The 22940-nt window shown below is 48.3% G+C and overlaps 1 long non-coding RNA gene across 1 annotated transcript; it reads right to left on the bottom strand.

The window, feature by feature from the left end:
* Window positions 1-2384: 2384 nt before the first annotated feature.
* LOC131828973 (uncharacterized) lies at window positions 2385-21201 on the bottom strand. Its single transcript, XR_009352637.1, has 3 exons — window positions 20736-21201; window positions 3211-3380; window positions 2385-2804 (listed from the first exon to the last, which is right to left on the bottom strand). It is a non-coding gene; the product is annotated as an uncharacterized LOC131828973 (long non-coding RNA).
* Window positions 21202-22940: the final 1739 nt, after the last annotated feature.

Below are 22940 nucleotides of genomic sequence, written 5' to 3'. Positions count from 1 at the left end.
CTGTGTCTCACACCTCTTCAAAACCCCATCTTGTGCTAGTCTTATGCTTAATAACTATTACAGATCCTGTGAATGGAAACGAGAACTTTTGCCACCTAAAGAGCAATAGCAAGCCTAATTATTGGCACCAAAGGCAACGGGCTAAGGGAACGAATTCCACTCAACACCTAGGACAACTCATGGCAGAGCCTACCTGAATGCTTCCCCCTTTAGCACTCAACGAAGCTTTGTGGAATGAATGAAGTTTAAACGAGTCCCCCTGACCTCCATCCTTAACGGTTGGATCAAGCTCATTTCCTTTTGTCGGGATGTGATAGACACCCTCCAGCCCTCAGAGAACCACCTTAGAGATTACTGGACAGAAGAGCCCAGGCATTCTGCATGATTAGCAGTTGTGCCCATAACGATCATATAATCATAGAGTCTTAGCCCTTTCAGAGTCAATTTAAATTTGACCTGGGACACCCAGGGTTTTGTGTGTTGGGGTTTTTTGTGTCATTCTGTCACACTAGTTCATCCCTTTGGAGCCTGCAGACTACGTCTGTCCTCAGTTTGTCTGGAGCGATTTCTTCCTCAGAGAGCCCGGGAGTCCACAGCTGGCGAACAGGACAATGAGAGGAGGACGCCATATTTTGTTCCGTTTCGTTTTTTCCCCACAGTCATTTCCGGCTGGGGCTGAATGTACCAGGATAATCCCAAGGAACATCTGCATGGCATGGCATCTGCTCAAAGCCAAAAGGGAGATCCAAGCCTGGTCCCATCATTCTTCTTGAAACCTTTCAGTGGCCTTCCAGTTGCTCTCAGGACAAAGACGGAGCTCCTTCCCAAAGCCTTCCAGGCCGTTCAGATCTGGCCACCACTCATCCCTCCATCCTTCCTGGTGCGCCACACCCCAGCCACCCTGACCTTCCGGCACTTTCTGGAGCACACGGTCTCCTCTGCCAAGAACAGGCCCCGGTCTCCCAGTGCTGCACGGTGTAACCCCTTCCAGTCCCAAAGGAAAAATCCTTTTTTTTTTTTTTTTTTTAAAGGGAGATTTGCTAAACCCCCAGACTGGATTAGGTTCCCTAAGGATCTTGTGGAGACCTCTGCTTTTCTTCATAGATACCGTATTGTGATCAACTCATGATTTGTGAGAATCCACCGAGTGGCTACCGCTTGGAGACACAAAGTTCCATGAGGGCAGTGACCCCGCTGTCCTTTCTCATGGCTGAAGCAGTCCCGGGGCTTAGCGGGCGAGGCACAGAAACTGCTCCATAAATATTTGTTGAATGGATAAGTGGAGTAGGGGGTGGATGCAAGCTGTTTGAGTCTCATGGCGCCCGGTTTGGATCTCTGCAAGGTCCCTCTGAGGAATGCGGCTCATTCTGAGGGACAGATGGACCTCGTACAGCAGCTCTGTGAGCCGCAGAGGACAAATAATGTGTATGGACAGGGGTGCCTGGGTGGCTTAGTGGGTTAAAGCCTCTGCCTTCAGCTCAGGTCACGATCTCAAGGTCCTGAGATAGAGACCCACATAGGGCTCTCTGCTCAGCGGGGAGCCTGCTTCCCTTCCTCTTTCTGCCTCTCTGCCTACTTGTGATCTCTGTCTGTCAAATGAATAAATAAAATCTTTAAAAAAAAAATGTGTATGGACAGAGGGAAGGCCTTCTGCCCACGCAGGACTCATCAGCTCGCAGGCAAGTCCATCGACAAAGGACAGACATATGCTGCCAGCCATGGGGATGAAGGCAGGACCTCTGGAGCCCCAGCCTGGTGGCCGCCCCCTCCCAAGGGACTAGCCCTGGCCTGTCCGACAGCAGATAGTCCCTGGACACGTGTGGCTCCGGAACCCTTAAAATGCAGCCATTGTGAATGAGGAACTGATTTTTTTAAATGTTATTTTATTCTATAATAGACATTTAAAGTTAAAAAACGATCCTTAATTCAGTTAATAGAAAAAATTAAAGTTTTGGAACAGCTTGGACAGGCAAGACTCCTTTTTCAAGTGTGAGTCTTAGAAAGTCGACACATGTAAGAAAAATTTAACATCCCACTCGAAGCGTGGCATATACCAAATTTCAAAGACAGTGCCCCCCAAAAGACAGAATTTCTCATTAATAATTGTTATATTCTCTACCTATTGAAAAATGAGTTTAGAAACATTAGATCCAATAAAATGCATTCATAAAATTAAGTTAATCTGATTCTTCTTCTCTTTTCGGTGTGGCTGGGAGAAATTTATATATTGCCCCTGTGGCCCACATTGTATTTCTTTTGGACCGGGTTTCTCTAGACTGCTGATTCTAAGAAAGAAACACGGAAGAACATCTTTCTCTCAAATCAGAGCCCATCGGTTTTCTTTTTTTAAGATTTTTATTATTTATTTATTTGACACACCGAGATCACAAGTAGGCAGCGAGGCAGGTGGTTGGCGGAGGAGGGGGGCAGCAGGCTCTCTGCTGAGCAGAGAGCCCAATGTGGGGCTCAATCCCAGGACCCCGAGATGATGACCTGAGCCGAAGGCAGAGGCCCAACCCACTCAGCCACCCAGCCCCCCCCCCATCAGTTTTAAACAGACATCACTGTCTGCCCTCCCCCCGTTTGGAAGGAGGACACCACTGAAAGGAGAATCTTCTTCTTTACATGAAAAAAAAATCATCGTATTAAATCCTGAAATCGTAGACACCTGGGTAATATCAAGGGTTGTGAAGAAGGAGCGCATTTTATCTTGGTCCACAGAGAGCCGTAACCCTCCTCAGTGTGGCATTTCCGACCATGAGGGAGCCGTAGATCTTGCCAAGACTTCTCATAGGCCGTGCTGCCTGGAATATCAGCGAAAGCCATAATGAAATGAGATAGTGACTATAAATTACTCTGTTCTCCTGAAGAACCTTTCCTCCATAGATCTTGCAGGCCTTCGCAAATGCTAATTAAATCTTTCACAATGGCCTCCAAGGTCAAAATCTCCCCTCCTTGAACTGGTGAGAAAGCAGACATGCTGTGTTGTGCCTAAGGCCACAGAGTCGAGCCACGAAGACCAGGCAGGCCAGCTGCACCGTCTCTCTACTGGGCGGCTAACCCAGATTGCTTCTCCGACGATGCCAGGCACTTGTTTGCAGAATTATTCCTGCTTCCCAGACTGCCAGTCCACACTCCCTTGCTCCCTGGACCCTTGTCCAAAAGGAGTGAGTTTCTTTGGTGAGTGAGGAAAACAAAAACTGGTTTTACCAAGTACTTCTTGCACTGAGAGCAGATGACTCCACAACAGACTTCAGGCAGGTGAACTTGGATGGTTTCTGTGGAGGTATGGTTTGGAGCTTTGCTGTTCAAAATGTGATCGGCTGATCAGCGGCACTGATGTCATCTGGGATCTTGTTTTGAAGGCAGAATCTCGGGCCCTGCTACCGATGGACTGAATCAGATCGGGCCTTTGCACAAACTGCCCCGGGACTTGGGTGCACATTAAAGGTTGACAAGTGTCAAGTGTAGGGTTAGGGTTAGATCCCTGCTTCCTCACTATAGGTGACCGAAGGGATTCCACAGACACTCTCCTCTGGACATCTGTCCCGTTCTCTCTCCCTCTCTCTGTCACACACACACACACACACACACACGACTGTAAAACTTGGGCAGACTTGCTTCTTATTTCTAAGGCTTTCAGTCCCCCCTCCCTGGACACTGGAGTGCCCATACGTAGCACACTCTTGGTGCCTACTTACCTCCAATGTTAGAGGACCTCAGCAACCCCCGCTACTCCACCATCAGACTAGCAGCCTAGTGCAAACCCGGATGAGTCTGGAGCCCAGGCAGGTAACACGGGGGAGCACAGACAGTCACACACGAGTCAGAAAGAGAGCTAAATCTGTGTTCTTCCAACACACACACATTTGGGCTACTTGTCCTATGCCATTAGATGAAAGCTTGCTTTCCAAAAGCACACCCATTCTCATTTCTCATAAAACATGGTCTTACCATTTGCTTTCCCACTTTTCATAGAAGTGGAAGGGGCAAGAAATATTTCATACTTCCCTGAACACTCCTCCAGAGGCCGACTAACCGCAGAAACACAGCCACGGTGGGGCTTCTCTGGGGAGTGGGAAGAGCAGCACACACAGAAGGGGTGCACTGGTGGGAAGCGGGAGAGAGTCTCGGCTCCAGCCATTGTCTCCAGGGGGGAATCTGGGTCCATTTTACCAGATCCTCCCACTTCTCGAAGAGAAGCCGGAAATCTGGATTTTTATGTGAAATCTCCCATTTTTTAATGTTGGCAATTAATTCGATTTCTTTAAACATTATGTGGGCCAAACAAAACATATCTACAAGCCAAAATCTACACCCTCTGGACTGTGGTTTCCATGTGTCTTAGAGCAGAGTCTCAAAAGAGAGCCTGTTACTGGTTTTGTCCACGGTGGATGTCCACCATGATCCTTTCAAGTGAAGGCTCGGAGTGTGGATCACCTGGAAGAAGCAACAATGCCCGCCTTTTCAGCAGGGACTGAGCAACAAAGGGTCATTTTCAAAGAAGCAGAATGAATTAGGTAGCCAGACCAATAGGTAGGCCACGTTGTCAGATATAAAAATAGGAGATTCTGGGGGACAATAAACTACATACTTTATTAAAAGTCAGGTTTATTGGGGTATAAACTCACTCTTTTTCAGCTCACGGTTCTGTGAGTTTTGACTTATGTACACAGTCACGCAGTCACGACCACGATCAACATAGAACAATTCCATCACTCCCCAAATTTCCCACATGTCCCTTTAAAGACAACCCCCTTCCCTTGCTCCTGGCAACCACTGATCTGTTCTCTGTCCCTCTAGGTGTGCCTTTTTTTCGGAATGTCATTTAAGTGGCATTCTCCAGTATATAACCTTTTGGGTCTGGATTCTTTCATATAACATAATACATCAGAGATTTAATCACGTTATTACATAGATCAGAAGCTCATTTCTTTTTACTGCCAACTAATTCTTGGTTGCACGGGTGAACCAAAACATGTTTACCGTTTGCCAATTAAAGGCCATTTGGTGATTGTGACTCGGGTCCCTGCAAACATTCACGGAGAGGCTTTAGCGATAAAATAGTTTTAATTTCTCTGGGGTCAACTACCTAGGATTGGGAATTTTAGGTCTTACAGTAAGCATATGCTTAACATAATAAATCGCACAACTGTTTTCCAAAGTGGCTGAGACATTGGGGTTTCTAAGGAAATCGCGCAACTATTTTCCGAAGTGGATGAACCACTGGGCTTTCCAGGGAGCCGCACCGGAGAGTTCTCGTCGCTGTCCATCCTCTCCAGCGCTTGTCCTTGTCCACGTATCATTTTTGTTCTAGCCCTTCTCAGAGGTGTGGCGTACCACACACGTAGTTCATCCCCTAAATCTGTGGTCTCGGCCCAAACAGCTAAATATCATTTCTGATATGGTGTGTCATCCTCACACAGACTGACCCATCCCTCGTCAGCACCTTCTCGTGTGGAATAGAGTAAGTGGTTTTTAATTGCACCAGACTCAAATCCCCCAGACGTGACTCACGGCCTTGAGAGATGGTGGACCAGCGCCAAGAAAGACCACTTTGAATCGCTCTTTCCCTCTTTAAAAATCATACCACAGCCCAATGTACACACAGAAGAAGTAGTCCGATTCTGGTTACCTATTAGCGGCGTCTGGTCCGGCCAGAGGGCGGGCACCTTCCCTTATCCCGGTCCACACCCCTCCACACCTGCCCCCCAACTCGACTGCGTTCACAAGAGACCTTTTGGAAAGATGCAGAGAAGGGAGCAGGGCCCATTTCCTGGCAATAAATTTAAAAGGTTGCTGAAGCATCCCAGAGATTTTCGCTCGGCCTTCCTCTGGCCAACACTTCTGCCATCCGCCAATCCTTAAAAATGGGGGTTTTTACATCTTATTCTCACAAACATCTTGGCAAATACCTTCCTCTCTACCACCACGTGGGGCAAACCCAGGCTTTTCCATGCTCTAGAAGCACAGAAGTGTAACCGTGCTTCACGCTTGCTACACTAAGCTCACTGCACTTAGCGCACATTTGCAGACACGTTTGCTGGGCTCCAGAGCAAAAACCAACCCATAGAAGCGCACCCTCGAATTAGGAGTTTGACCTGGAGGAGAAGGATGCCAGCTGCTTAGTACTTCTGACTCTGCCTGCTTTCCAGAGGCTGGATTGGTAAGAGCAGAAGTGCCGGGGACGTCCCGAGGCCAGGTGGGAGGAACCGTGTTGTTGCTCCAGTGGGAGAAGGTGCACACCCCCACCCTCGTTGCTGGAGGGACGGGCACAGGAGCTGCAGCCACCGTCCTGCCACAGGTCCTTCCATCCGCAACCCTTCTCCTGCGGCTTTTCTCGTGTGTTTACGGCACTGGTTCTCAACCAGGGGTGATTTTGCTCCACGGGAGACATTGGGCAGTATCTGACAACATTTGGGGTTGTCACAGCGGCAGAGGAGGGAAGCGTTCCTGGCACAGAAGTGAGGAGAAGACTAGGCTGCTGCCAAAGCCCACGGCACACGACTCGGCCCAGCAGCGAAGAATCATCTGGGCCGACATCAGCAGTGCTGAGGCTGAGAAACCCGGTGCTAAGGTTTACACTGAAGTGAGTTCAGTCTTCCCCCTTGTAAGAGTGCTTAAGCTTGAGTCTCAGCAGTTGTGTGGTAAAGATGCATCCAAATACGGAAAAAGTATCCTGTTTTAAATCCAAGCCGATTTTCGGTATAGAACCTGCAAGATACATGAGTATACACTTTCTTCCGAGTATAAATCTCTCTTTCCATCAATCTCCTGAGTAAATAAGAGTCCACTGAAGAAAACCTTCATGTGAAGATTTCTGTACATCTAGAAATAATTACTAGTACCTCAATTGAGCTGTCAGGCAAATCCTACTTCTTTCTAAATATTTTTGGATAAACAAATAAACATATAGGCAATGGCGTGCATGTCTGATTGGGGCCCCCACCCCAGTGTCTTTAAGATGTGACAGTTACAACAGTTCTGGATAAGAGGCCATTTGGGTCCAATTGCTGTGTTATGACAATATCCTTTAGTGTTTCAGTAACTAAACCCTCTTAATGACATCCTAGGGAGACCAGCTTAATATTGAATTCTAGCCTCAATGTCTTGGGTCCATGCCAAGGAAAATAACCCACTCCCCAGAATCACTGAGAATTGATGGGGGTCGTCAGGCTAGTGAGTCAACTGTGTTTGAATTATAGGTGCGGGATAGCACATATGTGGCTCTTTCTGATGAAAGCTGTGTTTGGCAAGGATGTCGGACATAATGGAGCTGGCAAAGCAGGGCCTGACCATGAAGACTGAACACGAAGGCTTTTAAGGCATCCGTGTCTTACTATAGGGTCTGGCCTTTTTGAAAATCCAAGGAACTTGAAAATAAGCTGGGAACTCAACAAAATAGGGGACCCCCAAGATGGTATGCTCAAGCTTTGAGAGGACGAAGAGAAAATAAGTCTATTGGAATGGCATTTTGAATCCAGGACAAATGATACAATTATATGGGAGGAGGCACAAAGCTAAAATTTAGTGGAAGGGGCCAGGTGAGGTCAGGGAACCACCATGACCAGAGGCTAGAAGACCTGTGGTTGGCATGGTCGTTCCTCAGTCATATTCTGTGACCTGACCACAGAGCTGGTGGTCAAGATTTGGTTGGTTTGAAGACTCAAGGACACTAGTGTAGCCCACTGTAGAATTGAGGCTGAGTACTGTGCTACTATTTTTTAAGAGTCTGATTATCGCTAACCTGTGCCAAGCTGAAGTAATACTGTTTTGCTAACCTGACTTGACTAGGGGACAAGAGGATTTCCCCTATGAAGTGACTACACTCGAAACAGATGGTAGTCGACACTCTGTCCGTGGATTTTAACCACCGCCCCACAAAGCCATGAGATTCCGTACAGACCGTCTGAGGAGAAAAGATAGGCCAAGCGGGTAGGCATCTGAGGTCCTCACCCTCACTCTACCCGGGAAAACTTCACTCCATCTCTTTTAAATAGTGATCCCCCTGTATAACTTCTCACTCTAAAAAAAAAAAAAAAAAAAAAAATAGATTCAGCTACTGAAAAAGGTTTGGAAAGCAATGTGTCAAGAGGCAGGGGTCCATGGCCTTGGTGCAAAAGATAGACCTATTTTTAAGAATGTCATCGGTGTGAATTGTTGTCACTTCAACTGAAGAACATGGTTCCAATAGGGAAGTTAATTCAGACAGTTGGAGTAACCATACATACCAAGGGTTTTGGGGTTTTTGTTGTTGTTATTGGGTGGATCCACTATGTGTGAATGTACTCTTACAGAAAACATGACTAACAGAGAAAAGTCCAAAGAAAATAAAAATCACCTGTCACATCAACATGAATGCCACTCCTTTGGTGAAAGCAGAAAAAAAAAAAAAAAGAACCAGAGATTCTAAGGTTGTTTTGCTTTGTTTGGTGGTGGTGGGGCGGGGGGTGGCGTTTGTTTCTGGTCCACTGAATGGGAGAAGAGAGAGAAAACCTTCTTCAAGTTTCTATAATATTAATCTCATGACTTTACTATAGTTATAGGCCCTCTCCTCCTCTGACACTAAAAGCAGAGAGAATGGGTTCCTATGGTTACTACGGGAATGTCCAACTAAAGTCACTAAAATGACAGGGAAACTTGGCTTGTGGGCCATTGCTCATGGATGATGCCCAGAAGGAGATTTGGTGACATCATCAACCAACCTTCAAAGGCCACAGATGCTGCTCTGACTGTGGACCTGCACATTCGTGTCCCTTCTCTTGATCGCCATTGGTCAACTCCATCCCCCCCAGCCCCAAAGCCATTCAGACTCTGTCTGGGTGATAGTTAACACATCTAACCACTTCACCGAAAGACCAACAAGAGGAAACCACGAGTGAGAGAGAAAGTTAGCTTATTACAGGGTCTGGCCACCTCACACCTCGTGTTTGTTCACTGAGTTTGCCAGAAAGTTCCCTTCTGACAGCCTAATTTACAACTTTCCTGGAGCTGCCAAATCATCACCCAGCAGACTTCTCCTGTTACTCCTGCTCTGCTATGCGGCTCTGACCTCCTCATGGAGCTTTAACAAAAGCACTCAGACCAAGCACAAGGGTGACCCACATCAGGCACAAATAAGCTACCTGTCACTCACGGCCACACTTGGCAATTGGCAACAATGATGTGGGCGGCCAAGTAATGACAGCAGGGAGGTTGGAAGAAGAAATTTATGGGTTTCAGTCTAGATGCTTGGCATGCTGTCTGGCTGGAGGACTGAGCTCCCCACAGTTCAACAGAGAACTGTAAAAGGGTGTAGGTTAAGGGCTCCGAGGTGCCTATCAAGGGTCTCATCCTTGTCAAAAATAAAAAAAAAACCGCTTTATTTAGTAGGCATTCGTAGTCCCTTGCCCTCAGCCAGTTCCTGGACCTCTCCCTGAGGGATACGCAAACAGAGGAGGAATCAAAAAACCAGCAAGTGACCAGCATCAGAACCAAACCCATGGGTCTCGTTGCTAGCAGGCCTTCGTGGCGACCCCCTCCAGGTGCTGGAATTGGGGTTCGTCTTTATTTACTCCCTGGGGGCTTTCTGGGATTTCTAAATGTTCTATTATAAACTCACATGCCCCTTATAACCAAAAAAATACCAATGTGGATAGAAAAAGTTGAGGAATCAGAACTGAATGCAAGTCTGTCAAATGACAAATCCAGCGTCCTTCCCACTACTCCTCACAACTGCCTCTCACTCATGTCCACCTTTAACACTCTTATGCGTTGACTTTTTATTTAAGAAACAGCTGAAGAGAGTTGAAGGCATGCCAGGTCCCTTTCTAAGCAGCTTCGATGTGTTAACCTGCTTGAGCCTCACATCACACTGTGGTGTGGGCGCGGTTCCTACTATCACTCTGCAGAGGAGAAAGCGAAGGTATGAAAAGCTTGGGGAACTTGCCAGGCAGCACAGCTGCCAGCAGCACAACGGGGATTTTTCTCCAGGCAGCCCAGCTCTGGAGGCCGCCTCGACCTTCTCCTACTTCAGATACATCTGCTCTGAACTGCATATTCTTTTCCAACCCGGTCAGGTCCCCACCAGCTATGCTAGTGTCCGAACGGGGCGGTCAGGCCAAAGGAGCATCTTTATTAAGAGAAGGGCCAATTTGCATGGCTAGCCTCATCCCCTCTCACCTGGAAGCCTCAGATGAGATCAACTCCAGTCCGTGACCACAATGGAGAGGAAGAAAAGATGTGAAAAGTTCTCCTTCCCCACACATCCCCCCCAGGCATGTGCAGTCTGTAAGCTACGCCATGTCCACTGCATCGTTTTCTCCTCAATGACCCTGGACAGTATGTAGTAGGTACACTGTCCTCAGTTTCCCAGTGAGGGCACTGATGTTCTCTGTAGCAGAGAGGAAAACCCACATCTATTGATTCGCATCCACAGCTCCTCCACCTTTGCCCCCAACATGTCTAAGGGCCCTTTCAAGTTCACGGTCTGTGCTCGTGCTCCTGGCTCCGGGGGTCCTGTCCCCAACAGAGCGTGCTCTGTGTGTTGGAGCTTGCTGCTAGAGCATCCCGGTCCCCCAGAGACACTCGGGAGGCTCACTCCGGACCTGCCGAATGCAGAGATGAAGGCCTCTCTTTCATCTTCTCCCCTGCGGGTCTGGAACATCAGAGCCAGCCCAGGAGAGCACGAATATCGGTCTGGATTGTCTGCGGGCCGCATCTGTCTGGCCTTTCCCCGGCCTGTCCCTTCCCTCCACAGCTGGTCTTGGCATGGAGGACTGAAGAATTTTCTGGATCCTGCATCGGCTCGCCCTCTGGCTTTTCATTTTCTTTATGTCCGTCTGACATGTTATTTACATGTGTCCTGTGCCATGGGCCTTTAACCTTCTTTCCAGAAGGCCCTCGCCTGCGAAACAAAGCCACTGGCTAAAGAGGGAAAATACGGACATGATTCAAGATGTCTGGAAACCAGGTAAGCATGAAGGCTGAAAACTCACACAAGCTTGGGACCAAAATGTGCACCCTGAGTAGGGAAAGACCCACCCCCTTTCCTGAAACGGTTCTGGTTTACACCTGCTCTCCCGCTGTAATGTTCAATGGCAGGTTCCTTCATTCTCAACCGTTTCCTAGTGGGACAATAAATGATATGTGTGCCCTACCTGTAATGTGAGACTAGAGTCTACCAAATCATAGGCTCTCCAAGTCAAAGCCCCACGGACTGAGCAGCCCTCCGGTACCTGGGATCCCCTTCTAAACCCCACGACAGGATTTAGGTTCTGCGAAGCAGCCCACTCAGTCCACGGCCTCCTAAAGCTTTCGAGGTCGCTCCCTGTGGGTCCGTTTGTCTCACTGGAAGGCATTCACAGTGTGAACGGGGAGAATGTTGCCACAATCCCTCGGTCACAGGGGAGGCGGAGACACTTTGCAACAGGAAGGAGGGGAGCAGAACGTTTGAGCATCCACCATGACCCATGTCTTCCCTCCACTGTATCCGCGTGGGCAGCAGTTTGGAGAAACAGGAACCACCTCCCCTCTTATCAGTGAGAGAGCTGATGCCCAGGAAAGTCCAGTGAACGGCTCAGGATCCCAAGAACTCGCTTCGGCGGGGCCGGGATTTGAACTCTGGGCTCTCAGAACCAGCGTGCTGCTTCTGCTGGGGCCTATGGCCTGCAGCTTGCATGCCTTCCTCACGGCCTTTCTCCCCTGGTGCTCGAGGTGGACAGCCCTCACCTCTCCTGCCGGGCAGCCTCTCCTGCTGGGCAGCCTCTCCTGCCATGTGGCAATTCCAGAACGGAGCCTTCTGTCACGGAGGGGCTAAGGAGACTCCAGGATCTTCCTCCAAAGAAAGAGAAGGATCTATTTTCGTCTCCACCTGGATCTGATATGAGATGGGCCCACAGGGTGTACATGACCATTCAGTCGTCCGAGCATCCTGGTGCCTCGTGAGGAAAAGGCAGGGGTTGAGAGAAAAGAGGGAACGTGAAGCTGCTCCGGTGTCCCCGAACTGTCACCACCGAGGCTCCACGTCCTGCCCAAGATACGGCCTCCGAGCCATGTCTTCTGGAAGGTACCTGATGGAGCCTCAGGCACAAGCTCTTGTGCCAAGTCCCAAAAGGCCCAGGGGGGTGGCGAAGCCTCTGTCACGTCCTATATCCTGAGAGGTGCTTCCAGGCGGGGGCAGGTGGTTGTGGGCCAAGCAGCGGAGAGCTGCCCCAGAGCTGGGGATGGCGTGGCGGGGCAGCCAGCGGATCCCAGCTGCAGCCACGGGCCGGAGGGGAGCCGGACCGACCTCACCCCTTTAACTAATGTCTGAGGACACAGGAGAGTCAGGACTGAACCAAAAGGCAACTTCTAATGCACATGTGGGTATTTTCAGGGATGCTATGGCTTAAGACAAGGCCAGGTAAGAAGAACGGGTCAGGTTTTTTTCCAAAAGCAAACCAGCCACAGCGGAGTTGGCACAAAAAACCAGCAAACCCTGTGAAAGATCCATCAAAGAAGTGAGGTTTTTAAACCACTGAGGGAACAAGAGTGACAATAAAAATGCGTGTGGTCCATAGAGAAAGAAGAGGTTCTAATCTTGCCTCGGTGGGCGTTTGCTCGCTCGTGCACCCGAATAATGCCTCATGGAGCAACGGCCTCACAAAGTGCCCTGAGCACACGTGGCCCGGCGGCCGTCGCTCAGAAGGCTCCAGGCGTGTGTGTGATGAGGCCACAGGGAGCTTGGCCAAGAGTCGACCCTGAGGCTGATCTAAAGACAGGATCAGTGAAGGGGAAAGAGAAGACTCGCACGCAAATCACTGTAAAATGGGGTAAGCCCCCAAGAGGAGGTACAAAGTCCCCGTAGACAGTGCTTGAAGGATGGATAAGTCATGCCCGCTGGAGGAGGTCAAGAGAGACTTCATGGAGATTGGAGGCGGCATTTGGGATAAGCCCGGGAGAGTCTGATGGAATTTCAGTGACCAAAAGGCAGAGATGGAGGTGGGGGAGGCGGTGGGGGGAGACATTCCAAAGAGGGAGAAACACTCCCACATTGGCACAGAGCAGGAAGTGGGATGAGGGTAGAAAGTCCCTTCTCTGTAGCTGAGAAGTAGAAGGGAAGTCAGGCAGAGGATTAGGCTCAGCCTCCAAGAGAGACTACAGACGTTATACTTCTTGTAGTAGGAACAGGGGTGTGGGGGAGGCCACTGGGCAGTTTTAAACATGATCCTACCTGCACTGGAGGAAACCGAGCCTGGAAGCGGGCTGTAAGGAGAGGTTCTGGTCGCCCCAGCCCTGGGTTACTGTGATCTCCTAGAAGCGCTGTAATAAGTGTGTGGATTTGAGGGATCAAAACGCTGGCTTTACGGAGAATCTCTCTAGGACCTGGAAAGTGATTCAAGGGGAGACAGGAAAGGGGAAGATCAAGGACCCCCGGGTAACTAGATCTCTCCTGTTCCTCTGATAGACAGTAGTGATGCGTTAATTATATTGTATTATATCTTGCATGTTACAATACAACTATATTCTATATTAGTCCATTATATTATAATTAATATTATCATATATATTTATTATAGTATGATATGTGATTATGTAATATAATATGTTATCATATATATTTATATTGCATTAGTATATAACATTATATTCGTGCATTATGTGCATGTGTAATGTATAAAAATGTTATATAATATAATACATACATATATTACATAGAATGAACCATTACCATTTGACCTATTTCATCTCAATTTTTTGCTCCACATAGATTTGCATGTATAAATCTGCAGATAGAAGGTCACTCACTTTCCCTTCCAAAAGAAGGCTCATCTGCTTTGTCCTCTGTTCTTTTCACTCCCCTTGGTCTTTTCTCCTGACTGCTGTCCTGTAGTGTGGCTAGAGGCTACTGTGGGGCCCTAAGGCATTTCTATTTATATTCCATCACTTCCAAATGCCTGACCTGGCCAAGGACATCAACGTTTGTGTATGTATGTGTGTATGTGTGTGTGTATACACCACAGATACAGATATATAAAGATATATCTACATAAAATATCTGTTGTAAAAATACATAAATATTTTTTGTATTTATGTAAAATAAATAGGCATCCAGGTGGCTCAGTTGGTCAGGCATCTGACTCTTAACTTCTGCTCAGGTCATGACCTCAAGGTTGTGAGCTCGAGCCCTGCATAAGGCTCTGAGTTGTGCATGGAGCCTGCCTGAGACCCTTCCTCTGCTCTCTTCCCCTCCCCACCCCTCACATGCTCTCTCTCTAAATAAATAAATACATAAATACAAATAAAATATCTATAAATATAAATGATATATGACTACATGAATTACCTATTTACGTATTTTTTAAAGATTTTATTTAGTTATTTGACAGACAGAGCTCACAAGTAGGCAGAGAAGCAGGCAGAGAGAGAGGAGAAGCAGGCTCCCTGCCGAAGCAGAGAGCCCGATGCAGGGCTCGATCTCAGGACCCTGGGATCATGACCTGAGCTGAAGGCAGAGGTCTTAACCCACTGAGCCACCCAGGCACCCCTGTTTACATATTTTTAATATATATACTTCAAACAAACTTTGCGGGTGTGATTAAAGGGACAGACCACGAGAAGAGAAGATTATCCTGGCTCAGTCAGGTGACCCCACCATGACCACATGACTCCTTGGAAGTGGAGAGACAGCTGTTTTTTTCCAGCTGGGGTCAGAGAGAGAGATTGAGGTCAGAGGTTGTAAGGATGTGACATTGCTGGCTTTGGAGATGGAGGAGAGAGATGCAAGCCGAAGAACATGGGCAGCGTCTGAACCAGAAAAGGCCAGGGACCAATTTCTCCCGAAGAGCCTTGAGAAGGAACACAGCCAGAAGTCACTCCGAGACTACATACCCTGCCTCTCCTACCTCATCAGCTTCCTGGCTGTATGGCCCAAGAATGTCACTCCAGCTATCTGAGTCTCCTTGGCCTCCACTTCAGTGGGGGCGATGGCTTATCAGGGAGTCAGGAGGCTCCCTCAGCTTTCAGATCCCTGACCCCTGGCTCCTCACGCTCAGGCCAGTCAATAGGAAGTGGCAGTGCTTCTGCAAAAGGAGCAAATTCAACATTACTTCATCAGACCATGTCCCTTTTCTGCTCAGAACCTTCCAGATGCTCCCCTTCTTACTAACAGAAAACCTAAAGACTTCCCCTGTTCTCAAGGCCCTTCTGACACCATCTGACCCCATTTCCTCTCTGACTGTACGTCCTTCTACTCTTCCCTTTGCTGATACTGCTCCCATCACTCCGGCGCCCATGCTGTGTCCGGGGCACACCAGGTGGCTTCCAGCCTCAGGGCATTTGCACGTGCCGCTTGCTGTGTCTGGAAGCCTCTGGCTTCATATCCATGTGGCTCTCTCCCACAACTCAAATACTACCTTCTCCTTGAGCCTTCCCTCATAACCCAACTTACAATGGCAATAACCCCAACCAAACACTCTCACGCCCTCCTCCAGGTTTCTCCGTAGTTAGTTCAGCCTTCTAACATAACACGTACTTCCTTCCTTTGGTTGCCTTTGTTTCCTCCCTTGGAACATAGCTCTTGGAAGGATTTTCATGAAGGACATCTGATAGGTAATTGAGAAGTAGGTTTGAATGAATAAATCAGCAGTACACAACTCTATAATGAGGAAATCCTATTGGCAGTGTCTCCACTGAAGACCCATCCTTCTACTTACAAATGGAAAATGAAGCCAAAACAAAGAGTAACCTCCCTGTCAGTGCACAAAGAAAGAGCAGCTATGAGCAAGTCTTTGACCAATCTCACTGAGCCCAGCCGGCCCAAAGGAGAAACATGGTCAAGGCTCTTGAGACCCAGCCCTTGTGTCTGGGACAGAGACAGCAGCCTTCCGACTTCCCGGTCTTCCTGGTTTCGATCAGCCTCTAAAAACTATAAGAACAGTCTGTCTCAGTGTTTCAGTACTTCCGCTTCCAGGCCCAGGAAAGAACAGGAAGTGTGGGGGTGTGTGAAGAGGGAGAGAACAGAAGACCTAAACTGTAGAGGGCTGAAAGACTTCCTCTGTGGCCTGTCACAGCACATGGGTCTCCCTGTGTCTTCACCGCAAGCAGAAGCCCAACGCCAAAATACAACCATCGATACTCACTTAACCAACTCAGGGACAATGAGGTGCCTAGCAGAAGATGGACATGGTCCGTGCCCAGGGGAGCTAGCCCTTCACAGCAGTGCACCGTTAGAGGGACAAATATAGTTCATGTTCCACCTGGCCAATATCCACCCTGACCAGGTGGCATTTCCAAGAGGTTCCCCAAGGCATGTGGTAGACTCTGAGTACTTGTGTGCTAGGTACTTGTGGCAAGCTCTTGAAACAGGCCAACAAAGACTGTAATCTTGACCTGCCACCCTCGGACCAGCATAAACCACCTAAAGGAAGGACTGTGTTCACGTCACCTACTGCCATGTCCCAAGCACTCAGCACAGTGCCCCATCCTCTCAACAAATACTCTTTTCCTAAAATAACCAAATCCTCAGCCTCGCCATCATGACACCCACGCCGTGAAGCTGTGTGACGATAGCATGAAATCAGCTGTCGAAGTCCCTACCCAGTGCCTGGAACGTGACCAGGGTTCATCTCAATGAACCGCTCCATTGGTCAGAGGAGGTCTGGTCAGCTCTGGATGGATTCGGGTCCATCCCTGTCTCCCTAACGCTTTGTTCAGTCTGGAATTTTGGACTACGCAGAGGCTTGATGGGTTGACTATCAGCGAGATGCGTTTCTCTGAGCAGAGTCCTGGTTAACTCAAGCCAAAGCTCTGGAAAGGGGAAGAAGGTGCTTCTGTATCCCAGCCTCTGGGGTGCCTCGCAGCAGAACCGAAACACCATGACTCAGCACAGCCCAAGTCATCCCATTACGCGCGTCCAAGGTCCCTCCCTCTCTGCGGCTGGCCTGCGGTGGGCTCCTGCTTCCACTGTACCTGACAAATGGATTTATCAGAGCAAAGGGGGGCGACTGGAACATCTCTCCAGCCTTTTCTCTGTTAGGTTTCCAAAGTTGGACAGAGAGAAATGCTCAAAGTCCTTTCCCTTACTGTAAATGTTCATGCAAGCCCCAGCGGAGCCTCACTTGAAGTTCACGTTCCCTCCTCCTCAGCAAGTCCAAGGGCCCCCTCTTGGGGGTGAAATGTAGACCAAAGGCCTTTCTAGAAGTGAAATACTGTAGGATTCACGCAAAGCTTAGGAGGTTTGGCAGCGAATCTCCCTGGTGAAGAGATGTGGGTCTCACACCTACAGGCTGAACCATGTTTTTTGGGAACCCTATGCTCTCTCTAATACTTCTCTCTGCAATAATAACGTAAAAGCAAAGAGCCTTGCTCAGGGTCAAAGGTGTTTTCTGAAGAGGTCTGTGAGCATAAGATATGAACAAGACAGGCAACCTTGTGCACAATAACCATTTCAATAGAAGTGCTTATGGCTATAAGCGGGTTTTCTTCGGCAATCCTGGTGGAAATGGGGAATGTCTCTCAAAGAAACAGAAAATACAATGACTCCAATAATTTCAAGCAGCCATCCCCATCACTGGGTTTAGGCCTGTGTGCTACCTTTTTCTTGTTTTGGACACTTAGGTTCCAGTTAAACACCCCAATCAACAGTAGCAATGTGACGAGGAATGGGTAGTGGGATCTTTTGATTTTTTTTTGGTTATGTTTTTTCAGGACATGCATTGGAGAAGTTTCCTGGATTCTTCAGGAACAGCTCAAAGTACCGGTGTAAAACCTTCCCACGAGGCAGGCAGCACCCTTCAGGCTCCGTCTTCCTCCTGAGCACCTCCTGTTGTGTTGCTCCAGGTGTAGGAATGCGGCAGTGAATGAGGGAGGGATCCCTCACCCCAAGGAGGTGGTGCCCTGGAAGAAACTGTGTAAGAGGGCTGGACGTAAGCAACAAAATACAATAAGCGTGGGACGCCTGGGTGGCTCAGTTGGTTAAGCAGCTGCCTTCGGCTCAGGTCATGATCCCGGCGTCCTGGGATCGAGTCCCGCATCGGGCTCCTTGCTCAGCGGGGAGCCTGCTTCTCCCTCTGCCTCTGCCTGCCATTCTGTCTGCCTGTGATCGCTCTCTCCCCTTCTCTCTCTCTGATAAATAAATAAAATCTTAAAAAAAAAAAAAATACAATAAGCGTGATAAGCAAAGCATGTGAAGAGTGTGAGGCCAGGGAGTGTAGGCCCACTTCCTGGAGGGTAACATTCAGCCCTCCTCTTACAGGACAACTAGGAACCTACGAGAGAAATGACAGAATGGTAGGCCAGATCCACAGGCCCGGCTTTCTCTGGGCATTGCTTGATTAAGAAAAGCTGCATGAGAGGTGCCTGGGTGGCTCAGTCAGTTGGGCATCTGCCTTCGGCTCAGGTCATGATCCCAGGGTCCTGGGATCAAGTCCCATATTGGGCTCCCTGTTCAGCAGGGAGCCTTCTTCTCCCACTGCCTCCGCTACTTTCTCTGGTCTCTCTCTCTTCCTCTCAAATAAATAAATAAAATATTTTAAGAAAGGAAGAAAGAAAGAGAGAAAAGCAGCAATGTCCATAATAGCCAAACTGTGGGAAGAGCCTAGATGCCCATCGACAGATGAATGGCTAAAGAAGATGTGGTGTGTATATACAAAGGAATACTATGCAGCCATCAAAAGAAATGAAATCTTACCATTTGTAATGACTTGGATGGAACTAGAGGGTATTATGCTGAGTGAAATAAGTCAATCAGAGAAAGACAATTATCATATGATCTCCCTGATATGAGGAATTTGAGAGGCAGGGTTGGGGTGGGGAAAGGCAGGGAAAAAATGAAACAAGATGGGACCAGGGAGGGAGAAAAACTATAAGAGACTCTTAATCTCAGGAAACAAACTGAGGGTTGCCTCGGGGGTGGGGGACCGGGATAGGGTGACTGGGTTATAGGCACTCGAGAGGGTGTGTGCTATGGTGAGTGCTGTGCATTGAGTTAAGACTGATGATTCACAGACCTGTACCCCTGGGGCAAATAATACATTATTTGTTAATAAATTAAAAAAAAAAAAAGAAAAGCTGCTTAAAACCCATAGGAGGACTCAGAGCTGCCATTGAAATGATGCAGTGATACACCTCGTTCTGAGGTCTTTATACGCTACTTCTAAAGCAAGAGATAAATTTTCTTGGTTGTCTCTTAGGTAAGCCTTCCAGTCAGTGACATCCAAGGCCATTGGTGCTACGATTGGATGAGAAGAAAGGTGGGTGTGAACACGGCAAGAGCCTTACGGTATGCAAGGTGACTTCACCCCCTGCCCCCCACCTTGGGCTTAAAATTGAGAAACTCAGAGATGGCCACAGCCCCGGGTCACTGTATGCAGAAATGGGAAATGTCACTCACCGGTCCTCCCCCAGTGTGTGACCAGAATCATCAGCCTATAGATTTGGGAACTAAGTGGCTTGGCCATTTTGCACGTAAGCTGTACACACTGGTCCAAAGGAGACCAGTGAGCAACAATTCAATTGAGAGTTCACTGAACCCTCTGGTTTGGGAAGGAAATTGCTGGTAATCAATTGCAGCAAGCACACAGGCTCAGGGCCAGGAAGAGAAAAATCACTTTAATGGGCAAAGCAGATGTTGCTAAATTCATTGCAAAAGTGAGGTGGGCAACAAGCCAGGCCTTGCATGAGAGATGCTGATCTGTTCTCCTGAATGAAGAAAACAGAGACACTTCAAACAGGGTTTTCTACAAGGGAAGCCAGAGGTCTGTGTCCCTGTTAGATTGAATAAAAGAAAACGCACCAGGGTGTTCAGGTCTTCTGTACCATTACAGGACTTCAAGCTGTTAACATCTCGTAAGGACTTTAAACAAATCCAGGATACCGGCTAAAAACTGTCTGGGGAGTCTTTATTCAGTTCCAAGGAGATCACTTGTTTTGGGGGGAGGACCGGCATCTCAGCATCAGATCTGTTTCTTCCGTCGGAAAGTTGGCTCCACCATCAAGAGGTTCTATGACCCTGGGCAACATTTTTAATCGCCTTCGGTTTCAGTTTTATCAGCTGTGAAATGGGCCTAATCTCGGGGACACTGTGAGAGCAGGGGTGAGCATTAACAAGAATATCCGTAGAGTAGAGAAGCTCCCTCAAGCAACGGTGTGGTTTCAGAGCCCTGACAAGACCAGAGCCATGAGGATGTGGCAGAGTTTGGAATCGGCTCGTTTAGCCACCGCCTCTCCATAATGAATGGCATCACAGGCCCTATGTTTGTTTGTATGTTTAGGTGGGTTAAATATCTCTCGGACATAAGAGAATTTAGAGAGTGCAGCACAGGCCCTGGGAAGGTCACCAAGTGTCCTAAGAATGTTTACATGAAGTGGCTTCTCATACAAGCCCCCTACAGAAAGAGTCCATTCCAATTTCCCAAATCGGAGATGTTCCTTCCTCACCAAGGGTGAACCAGAGCCCCTCCTCGGAGAATCATCACAGCTTCCCCTGGCACCCCCATTTCCACTTGCGCAGACATTCCCCCCCAGTTTTCAACACTGCCTGAAACCTGTCCTGGAACGAGAGAGATTTACTGTCGAACGTATTCATGGAAACCTGTAACAGCATCCTGCTCGGTTCTGTGGCCCGTCCTCGCAAATGCTCTGAGGTTGGTCTTGCCCTGAATCGTGTGGGTCTCTCCTAAGAGTTTTGTAACTTCCTGCAGTTCAGATACTAATCTTGAACTAGTTAAAAATCTCCAAACCAGACAGCAGAGAAACCAGAATTCTCCCTCACTTACCCCACTGTGTGACCCTGAGCCGTTTCTCACCCTTCGTAAGCCTTGGTTTCCTCGTGGGTGAGTTGCAGACAATGATAGTGTCTTCCTCCTCGGGTGCAGCTTTATAAGATCTGCAGATCTAGAAACTACAACGTGCTTGGCACCTCCGCGTTGCCTGTCCTAAAGCTTCTTCAGCCAGACTACCACACTATACTCATGTCCCCTGAGAGTTCCAAACCTCCAGCCATTTCCATAAAGCGGCCACTCTTCGGAAAGTGATGTCCCTCTCAAAGCATGTTTGCAAGTTGCCATCAGCTTCAGAATGTTCCTGATAAGTGAGCAAAGCTGTTGAGGGCCTTTGGCAGTGCACTCCTGGGGGCCGATGGGAGAAGGATGTTTACCAAAGCCTAAAGGCCAGGTCCCGAGCAGAGAACATTTTGGCCCAGAGAGATCCCACACAAGGCATTTTTGCCAAGCGCAGTCTCCATTCTCGGGTCCTGAAGTCAGCGTTAGAAACTAAACAAACCTTCCCGGGTTCACATGTGTTTACTCTTGGCAAAATGCAACTTCCTGTTCAAAAGGAAAGGGGCCGTAAAGCTTTCTATAGCCTTCTCGGACACAGAGTCTCTCCTCAAAACAACTGATGGGCTCAGCATCAATGAATCCCATGTACACAATGAGAATCTCCCTTCCCCTCCGAGGGTTTGCATTTTCATAGGGAACACACTCGACAAAACCAAAACAAATATTTTTTCAACTGCTGGCCCATGAGAATTGCTCAGGCCATTTCTTCTTCTGAGAGCAAGAACAACAGACATCAGGAGGGAGCCAAGTTACATGTCCTGTGTCAGAGAAGTCACTTCTACACACTTGGGGGTTGAGATTTCTGTTACGCAGAAAGTCACGAAGTTTAAGTTCCCACAGCCGCTCCGACCACATTCCCCAGTGCGAATACAGAACAACTGGGTCTTTCATTCTATGACCGTGTCCCCAGCCACACCCCACATGGTCCTGAATTCCCTTGGATGGTCCCATGCCCTGTGCTCAGCTTTGCAAACAGACTGACAGCCCCTCGCCTTTTACAAGGACCCTGGAGAACTTCTTCAGTGTATATGGGTGGGAAGGGGGCTTTCCGTGATTTTTATGGCAACGAGAAGAGTTAGTATAGACTCTGGGCTTATTTCTAATCCGAGGGCTCTCGATGTTCCTTGGATCTTTAAATCATGAAACATTAAGTTTGTAAAGGACCTTAAAAACCATCTGGTCAACCCCTCGCTGTGAACTATCGCACTTAGCCTAGCAATCTCTGACACGGTACCATGAACAGAGTAAGGATTCAGGAACAAGCAGGTTAAGAGCTGTACTAAGTCTACAAAATCAGAATTCCTGACTCTGGGTTCTGCCTGATCCCCACAGTGCTAACTCTTGTGTAAGCTCCTTGCGGGCTGCGAGGAAGTGCTTTCCAGTTTTTGATTCCCCTGGGCTAGGCATTGGACTTTGCAAGCTCCCAATACAAATATTTTGAATGAGTAAAAGAATACATGGAAGCAGTTACATGGATAAGCTCAATGCACAGGGTCGCCCCGGCTTATAATGGTTCGATTTAGGGTTTGGGGACTTTATGATGGTGGGAAGGCAATATGCATTCGGTAGAAATCGCCCTTTGAATTTCGAATTTTAATCTGTTCCGGAGCTACCCAGACAATGCAATGTGATCCTCTCCTGGAACGCCGGGCAACAGCCTCAAGGCAGCCCCCCCATCACAAGGGTCAGCAACCTGCATGCTTCCCACCAATCTGCCCCCCGACACACGTCCTGTTTCTCACCTCGGCACAGGGCTCCGTCGATCACATGGGAGAGTCAGCACTTGGTTATCAGACGGACTCTGTGTCAGACCCTCTAGCCCACTTGCAGGCAGCGTGAGTGTTCTGAGCACCGTGAAGGCTGGCTTAGCTGAGCTGGGAGGTTCAGTGGGTTAGTGCATTAAATGCAATTCAATGTTTAATATTATCAACTTGCAATGCGCTTATCAGGACGTTGCCCCCTCGTAAGTCAACAAAGGTCTATAAATATCATTATTTTATCTTATCTTATTTCATTTTTTGTTTTTAAGATCTTATTTATATATTTGTCCGAGAAGGAGAGGGAGGGCAGCAGCAGGCACAGGGAGAAGCAGGCTCGCCACTGTGCAGGGAGCCTGATGAGGGACCTGATCCCAGGACCCTG

This window comes from Mustela lutreola, chromosome 4, assembly GCF_030435805.1.
Source record: "Mustela lutreola isolate mMusLut2 chromosome 4, mMusLut2.pri, whole genome shotgun sequence".
Classification (NCBI taxonomy): Eukaryota; Metazoa; Chordata; class Mammalia; order Carnivora; family Mustelidae; genus Mustela; species Mustela lutreola.
The sequence above is the reverse complement of the archived record's forward strand: the minus strand, read 5'-3'. Positions and strand labels throughout refer to the sequence as shown.